Source organism: Limulus polyphemus, unplaced genomic scaffold (assembly GCF_000517525.1).
Source record: "Limulus polyphemus unplaced genomic scaffold, Limulus_polyphemus-2.1.2 Scaffold811, whole genome shotgun sequence".
NCBI classification, from domain to species: domain Eukaryota; kingdom Metazoa; phylum Arthropoda; class Merostomata; order Xiphosura; family Limulidae; genus Limulus; species Limulus polyphemus.
In genome coordinates, this window is record NW_013666421.1 from 125,232 (window position 1) to 134,100 (window position 8,869).

General features: G+C 31.5%; 1 protein-coding gene across 1 annotated transcript in view; it reads left to right on the forward strand.

The window, feature by feature from the left end:
- LOC106460658 (protein roadkill-like) overlaps nucleotides 1-8,869 on the forward strand; it is a 107,597-nt gene that overhangs the window by 12,598 nt on the left and 86,130 nt on the right. The window lies entirely within an intron of this gene.

Below are 8,869 nucleotides of genomic sequence, written 5' to 3' on the forward strand. Positions count from 1 at the left end.
ATATGTGTGTGTGTGTGTGTGTGTGTATATATATATATATATATATATAAAAATTTAAACAGGGAATATGTACTAAATGAACATTCCTTATTGAACATAACATTAGTGAAAAGAATGGTTGTTAAGAATGCTATTTTGCTTTCAATAGAGACCTTTCTTTATGTAGAATTATACACTAACTGTTTTCTACACTAAACTACATTGGGCAACAATGTACTTATCACATTTTACTCATTACATTGTTGCCTGATGAAGTCTCCAGTAAGAGGGGCAAAAGCTCGCAAATAAAATAAAGGTATTTTAAGGTAGAGAAAAGTCCATGTATAATTTTACATGTTCACTTACTCACATTAAGAGTCTTAAAAAAACAACCTTTATTTATGTTGAAAGTTGTCTTATAAATTAAAAATGGAATAGATAATGTTTAAGCCTGATATTGAATATCTAGCCATGTCACTTGACTGAATAACTGAATATTTAGCCACTAAATAGTTTATACGCTTTCTTAAACAGTTTCACTAGATTCAAGGACTTTGGGAACTAAGTGACATATAAGTAAATATAAACATGAATATAAAATTCTGGAAAATGCTAAAGAGGTTATACACCAAGTAAGATTGAATTACAATACTTTAAGATTCCAGTTTAATACTTATACTCTAATTGTTCCTGTCTGTTGTCTACAATTGACAATTATATTTTTTTACAGAGACAAAAAAATGTTTATGAACTATCTAATCTTGTCTGGACATCTCTAATACTTGTTTAAACTTGAAACACTCTTTATTTTCTTTCAAGTACTGAGCAAGGATATCTGAATAAGACATTATAAGGAGAAAATGAACATTTCAGTATGCCTTTAGTGAATAATAAAACCTTACAATAATTCAAAACAAAATTCTATAGGGCTATTAAGTAGTTTTTCTGACAGTATCAATTGAAAAGCGTATTAATAAAAAAAATGGCACATTATATTAAAAAAAATTCATATTAATATCCTTTAAAAAACTAAGGTTACTGATGATGAGTTATTTTTGCAAAAGGCTGATTAAAACAGACTTAATATTTTCTAAACTAGGCCCTAAACTTGAGCTTTTTTTGATTAGTTGAAGAAGAATAGTCAAATAATCAAAAGCGCTCGTGTTTTGGGTCTCGTTTTGAAAATATTACAACTTTTGTAGGGGATCCTGTGTGCTAACTACTTAACCTAAAATAAACTTAATCAGTTCTCTTTAAATTTAGTAAGATTTTTTTGTTTAACATAAGAAAGGAGAATTACATGCTGTGGAAAATGTCAAAATTAAATGGATTTGTGCACATAAATGCAAAACATGTTTCTTATGATTTAGTTTGTTTAAAACGTTTGTCCCTCTTACAAAAATAAATCTAACTTACTAGTATTATTAATAATCTGTATTAATAAAATTATCAATGAATTTACCTTCTGTGTGTTTGTTTTTGTACGTATAATATCCTAATTCTTGTAATAGGTTTTCCATTATGCTGTTTTTCATTAATTCTTTGAAAGCTTTAACTGTTTGGCTGCTGAGTAATTGCTTATATCTCGCCAAACTGAATATCCAGTAAACAAGATACTGACTACCAATAAATTATTTTAGATGAGCTTTTTCCAAATGTACAAGTAAAACTTTAACTTATCTTGTCACAACATTTCACTAAGTTTACCTGTATTATCATGTGAGATACAAGTACTGAGGCTAACAGAATTTAATTCAAAATAAGAAAATCACATGTGTATCTACAGAAATAATAGCCTACATAGCATGTGATTAATCTATTGTATAATTAATGAAGTATTTACCAACAAACTGTCAAATATATATAAATCTAAAAATAAAACTAATGTCTGAGCCATGCATTGTAGATTATTACTGATAGGAACACACACATGATTTTCTTATTTTAATGTAATTTATGTTAGTCTCAGTATTTGCATCTCACCCAATGATGCCAGGTGAATGTGGTGAAATATAGTAACAAAATAAACAAAAGTTTCACTCTATATATCAGAAAAAAAACTTGTCTGTAATTAAAGAAAAAAGAGGTGTTTCTATTATTTAATCAAGTATTTGTTACAATCCTAGTTTAGATTAAGAATCGATCTGTTAAAATGGTAATTAGATAGTGTTTTTTTTATTCACTTTTGTGTATTTCAAGCGGGTCTGTAATTCTTTTATATGTGTTGATGCCCAAACTGAATATCTGTAATGGAAAGAAAAGTAGTGTAATAATGGGAATCTTTATTTCAGTGATTTGTTCTTTCAAAACAACTTTATTCCTTCATTCTTGTGATTGAATGGGAAAATTATAGCCTTAACGTGTCTAAGGAAAGCTGATATACCCAAATAAATACCTCAATACCAAGTCATACCATCCTCAAGTCATCAAAAGAGATATGTCCTTGAAATTTTCACATCATCATTCATATTTTATATGGTATTTGTTTTATTCAGTAATATATCTTAATCTACCTGAATGATGGATAATGATACCTGTTAAGTATATATAACCTCAATAATAATAATATAAAAAAAAATAATATATATATATATAGAGAGAGAGAGAGAGATATTTCATGCTGATTTTAAATCGTGTTACTGGAGTATTCATTTTGAGTTATAGGTTTAAAACAGTACAGTTAAATACGTGAAATTAGATATATTTTCAAAAGTATGGCTTTCAATAAATTTTTTGGGTTATTCACGTGTGAGAAACATGAAATACATTTAATTCTATATATTGTTTTTATTTGTCTAGTTATCAACCATTACAACATAGAATTCAGGTTTTTGAAATTTTAAATCATCGTACATTATTTTTATATAATTGAAGTTATCAAGTGTCATAAATAGTAAAGCTGTTAAAGTTATCACAACTGGATAATGTACGAGAAACAAGTAACATGTTAAATGGCTAATTAAGCTGGTTTTGGAGGATTACAATTTGAGGCGTTTGGTTTCAATGTGTGGCGTTATAAAAATAAGTAAATGTGAAGAGGAATTATGATAGGAAATATCGAATTTGGACAACAATATTGAATGTAACAGAAGAAGACAAATCTCTGCTAGTGTATCTTGTACAAATAGTTGAAAGTTAAAGAACTGTACTAGGTATAGATGTTATAAACTTTCATAGCGATGTATACTACCCAGCCAAAAATATCTATATATATATAACCTTTGAACACATAATGTGGCTCAGCCAGCATGCTCTTTAAGGGAATTTGATAAACATAAATACAGATTTTCAGAATCAGGATATGTCTGGATTGCCAAAATGTTGTAAAATACATCAATTTGAAAGAAGAGACATTGAAGACTGCTTAAAGTGTGAAAAGGTTATATTGGAAAGGTTGAAATAAGCATACCATAAACTTTCCCCAATAATTCATGGTAACATCTTACTCGGTTTAAAGTCCACCAATGTTGAATTCTTCATGAATAGTGACGAACTGTGTGGAATGATTAAAGGTTCTTCACTCAGTTTCAAAGTAATAGTTAAGAGTGTTCGATGGCAGGAATGAAAATAATTTGATTATTATTTTGTGATGCTTACTGTAAAAATGTGTATATTAGTGGCATTCTGTTAAGGATACTGATGAGACTTAATTGTGGGACTGAAATTAAAACTAGATCACTAGAACTGAATGCTAGGCTTAGATTAATGTATATGAATGAGCAGGTTGGATTTGTGGGATCAGTTCAATGGAAAAAAGAAGCTTTTAGGAATGGATGATTTACATTTAAATAGGGTAGAGGCTGGCTTGTTTGCAGGGGTTATTAACTCAACTGTAAGGGCAGCTTTAAACAAGGACTAAATAATGATGAGGGCCAGGATAACGGGGGAAAATATAAGATGTAGAAAAAATTATTCTGTAGAAACAAAGTACTGAAGTAATTATAATGACAGGTTAAACAGTTATTATTGTAATGCTAGAAGTATAAGAAATAGAATAGAAGACCTTAGAGCACTGGTCATAATGGGAATGGTAATGGGAATAATTGAATCCTAGTTAAATGTAGACAATTTCCATGACAGGAATTTCTTTGGAATACAGGTTATTGGTTACTTAATAGGGATAGAGTACTAAAAAAGAGGGAGGAGAAGTGGCTTTATATAGAGTACTAAAAAAGAGGGAGGAGAAGTGGCTTTATATGTAAAATATGAGTTACCTCCTGAACAAGTAGAAGATATCAAAGCTAATAGCTGTGAGGTTGAATCTGTTTGGATTTCTGTAAGTGGTTATAAGAGGAAGAAGGCTTTCAGTTGGAATTTATTACAAATCACCAGATAAAACTAATGAAATTAGTGAGAAACTCAGTGAGACAAAGGGTGTTAATGAGGTCATAATTATGGAGAATTTTAATTTCACATTGTGAAATGTTAAAGTCAAATCATGCAGGAGAGAGAGATGATTCAGGATGATTTTTGGCATCAACTGGTCAGGGAACCTACTAGGAACAATGCAATTTTAGATTTATTGTTAACTTTTATTATAGAAATGGTTGACACAGTGGAGAGTTGTGAAAATCTAGGTGAAAGTGATCATTGGTCAATTATTGTTGATGTTTTGCTGCATATGGAGACAAGGAATAGGGGGAGTTTGGTTCCAAATTTCAAAAAAGAAACTTTTTGAAGGGTTGAAACAAGAATTATCTGTTTTGAATTGGGCAAGTGAAGTAATTAAATATACTGAACAAATGTGGAAATCTTTAAAAAATAAATTTTTAAATATTCAAGATAAGCATGTTCCTTATAGAAAAAGAAGGTGGCTGCAAGTAAAAAAACCAGCTTGGCTCCCATATGATATAAAGAATAAAATTTAAGAAGCTTAAATTGGCTGCTGCAATGAAAGATTTAGAAATTTGTAGAAGATCAAGAGAGTTATCAGCCATGATATTATGAAATCAAAAAAGTGTGTGAGAGTAATAGGTTGGCTGAAAATGTAAAAATTAATATTAAGGATTTCTTTAAATACATTAAAGGTTAGCAAAATATTAGGATGGGGGTAGTGTCTTTGAGGGATGATACAGGAAGCCTAATGTCTAATGACTATTGGATGGTTAGATTATTAAATTCTATTTTTTCTTCAATTTTTACTAATGAAGATTAAAGCAATATTCCTCATTTTGGACAGTCGCTAGATGGAAACAAGATTGAACTTGATGATCACATTAATTCTGATGTTGTTAAGAACAATTTGGAAGTTTAAAGAATGATAAAGCTCTTGGTTCAGATAATATTCATCCAAGAGTTTGGAAGGAGGTTAAAGATTTGATATGTGCTATTTTTTGTAAGTCCTTGAATAGTGGGCAGGTGTTGTATAATTGGAAGTTGGCTAATGTTACTCCTATTTTCAATGGAGGTGATAAATATTGTCCCAGTAATTATAGGCCTATTATATTACATCAGTGGTGGGAAAAGTTTTTGAAAGTCATATAAAAGATATTTTGCAAAGTCATTTAACAATGTTTAAATTTTGTTGTTCAGTCATCATGGTTTCATTAGGGAAAAATCTTGCCTTAATAATATTGGACATTCTTTAAGAAGGTTACTGGTTATGTAGATGAGGGTATGGGTGTGAATTTCGGGGATCTAGATTCTGATAAAGCATTTGACAAGGTGCCACATAGAAGGCTTATTGAAAAAAAAAAATTGTATCATTAGGTTTGGGGATGGGATGACTCATTGGATAGAAATCTGGCTAAATGGAAAAAAGCAGAGGGTTTTTATAAATGGAGTTCAGTCAAACTGGATTAATGTCACAAGTGGGGTATCTCAGGGCTCAATGTTTGGACCTTTACTGTTTTTGATTTACATCAGTTATGTAGCTGAAGGAATAGTCAATATATTTAAATTTGCTTATGACATTAAAGTTTAGACTGTTGATGATGGCTGTGAAGAGGATGCTACTGCTTGAAAAAAGATTTAGATTATTTGGTGAGTTGTGCAACTAAATGGTTGATGTCTTTTAATTATATTAAATGCAAGGTAATGCATGTGAGATATTACAATTTGAATTATGAGTATAATTTTGATGGAATTAACCTTTAACAGTATTATGGAAGAAAAAGATCTTAGTGTTCTGGTTGATCAGTTTCTTAAGAAATCCATGCAATGTGCCAGGGCAAATACAGTTTTAGGTTGTATATATTGAAAACATATTTAATAAAGTTGTTATAATTTCATTGTATAGGTCATTGGTTAGACCATATTTCAAGTATTGCATTCAGTCTTGGGCTCTTACCTTAGGAAGGACATTGAATTGTTGGAAAGGGTTCAGAGGAGGGCTACTAGGATGATATCTGGGATGGAAAAGTTGTCATATGAGGATAGGGTAAGATCTCTAAAATTCTTTTCTCTACAAAAAGGAAAAATTAGAGGGGGATCTGATTGAGGTGTTTAAGATTATTAAGTGAATTGATAGTGTTGATGCATCATCTTTTTTTCTTTTTTACTTAACGGTAAAAATGTCAGGACTAAGGAACAAAATTATAAATTTTTGGCAGAGTAGGAGTTATCTTTAGCTAAGACAGGTTTGTATTTTTTAATAGGGTGGTTTGCCTTTGAAATGGGTTACCTTCAGATGTGGTGGATGCAGTTAATTTAAGGCGTGTTTAAGAGAAAGTTTGATAAATGATGAGGGCTAGATTTTAGTTTTTATTTTAATTTGATGGTTTAGTGAATAGGACATCCTAGATGGACCAACAGGTCCCTTGTTGTCCTTAAATTATATATATATATATCAGTAGTTTTGCCTAAAACAGTTTTTGTTTTTCAGTGATGCAATTCTAACACTTTTTCCCAAACTATCAGTTTAACCCTTCAAAATGTAAACAGGGTCACTAACTATAATATGGAATTCCTAAGATTCTTACCAAACTTCCAGCTAAACCTTTCTTATGTAGACAGGATCAGTATCTACCATTCTCAATAAACAAATGCTAAGTGATATGAGATTATGAGATTGTTACTATGTTGGGTTACATGTTGGAGAACATTACTTCTGTAAGTATAGGATTCTTCATGGAGTTGTATATTTTAATACTTTGCATAATTGAAACAGGGAATTTGTATTATACTCTAAAAAAAATAGTGAAAACATGCACATATGATCCTCTAAAATGACCTTGAGCCCCGCCTGTCTATTATAAAACGTACATGGGCCCCCTTTGTTGACTCAAGGTAGACTGCTGGCGACCACTTGTTGGCCTCGTGGTTCATCTTCAAGGTAGGGTGTTGTTTTTGGAATAAACCTACTTTGTAACTGCAGAAGACATTGGGTCTCAGTAACAAGATATACGTATTCATGAGGTTCCTTATCTTGGAAAATACCCAAGCAAAGTTTATTACTATAGTATAACTTCCAATGAGAGCAAGTTACCTACTTAAAGGAAAACTAGAAATAGCTAATTGAATATACTTTTCTTTCGTTATTATATATAATAATTATAATGCATTGCTACATCAGTTGGACCCTTGCTGTTAAAGATATTTTAGGCCGTAAATTATTTGACCACATAAAATCTTGTTTTGATGACTTTGCTGATAGCAGCAGATCACTCCGCAATGCATATTTCTGTCTTTTATTTTTTCTTAATTGGCGCTTATAATTACGTTTTCTGTGAAGTTAAACGGAAAATCTTATAACTTGATATTTGCATCATCACTATCACTCCCCTTCCTCCTTAAAAAAAAAAAAGTTTAAAAGGTCGCATAGCGGGGAGCAATTAGGTAATTGGCCCTGGCTGTCTTTAATTGTATACCACCAGAATATTTAATTTTGGATATGTGATTTGTTATCGTATCTATATTTATATAACTATTTTCAGAAGAGGACTAAGATGTAAAATGTGGTTTCTAGCACTCATTCTGCCGGATTGATAATTATATATAATACTGGGAAGGGTGACATATGCTTGTGAAACTGAGGATCTAGGCAACAAATAGATGTTACCTGTGGGGTTTACGTGTTACATCACGTGTTTATGGCCGTTAAAATGTTCAAAGTAAACAACTGACGGAAATATTGCGTGATATATCCATTATCTAATCCCAAAAATACTTCGTGGAATTAATTGCAAGTTACAGTGCTGGTATTTATGTTTACGTAAACCTTTGTGTGTAACTCTATTGTTATTATTAGGAAGACACACTTATGGATCGTAAGTAACTTTTATATATATATGTAATGCATAAATAATTTAGAAAAATGTGTGTATAAAGCCGATAAGATTTATAAGGGCCCAGCATGGCCAGGTGGTTAGGGCGCTCGACTCGCAATATGAGGGTTGCAGGTTCGAATCCCCATCACACCAAACATGCTCGCCCTTTCAACCGTGGGGGCGTTATAATGTGACGGTCAATCCGTAAAAGAGTTGCCCAAGAGTTGGCGGTGACTAGCTGCCTTCCCTCTAGTCTAACACTGCTAAATTAGGGACTGCTAGCGCAGATAGCCCTCGTGTAGCGTTGCGCGAAATTCATAACAAACAAACAAACAGCTTAAATAAATAGTTTTGCCAGGTGCTAACTCAACTGAAGCACTGAATAATTTTGCTTACCTTGGCAGAACCTAATTGACTTTCTTGATTTATTTTACACCCACTTATCCTTTTCGAGCAGCCTGAGCTGCACCTTCAATACACGAAATAAGGACGACCTCGCTAAAATACACAGAAATCTACAGAATTTATAACACAAAAAAGTAATATTCACTTGTCATCCCAAATATTATCAAGTAACTTAATCTTCAGGTACGAAAAACCGCCTAATAAGTTTAACTCAGAATTACTGATGGGTCTCTTATAAATCTTGCTTTGTTTTGTTTTGAATTTCGCGCAAAGCTACA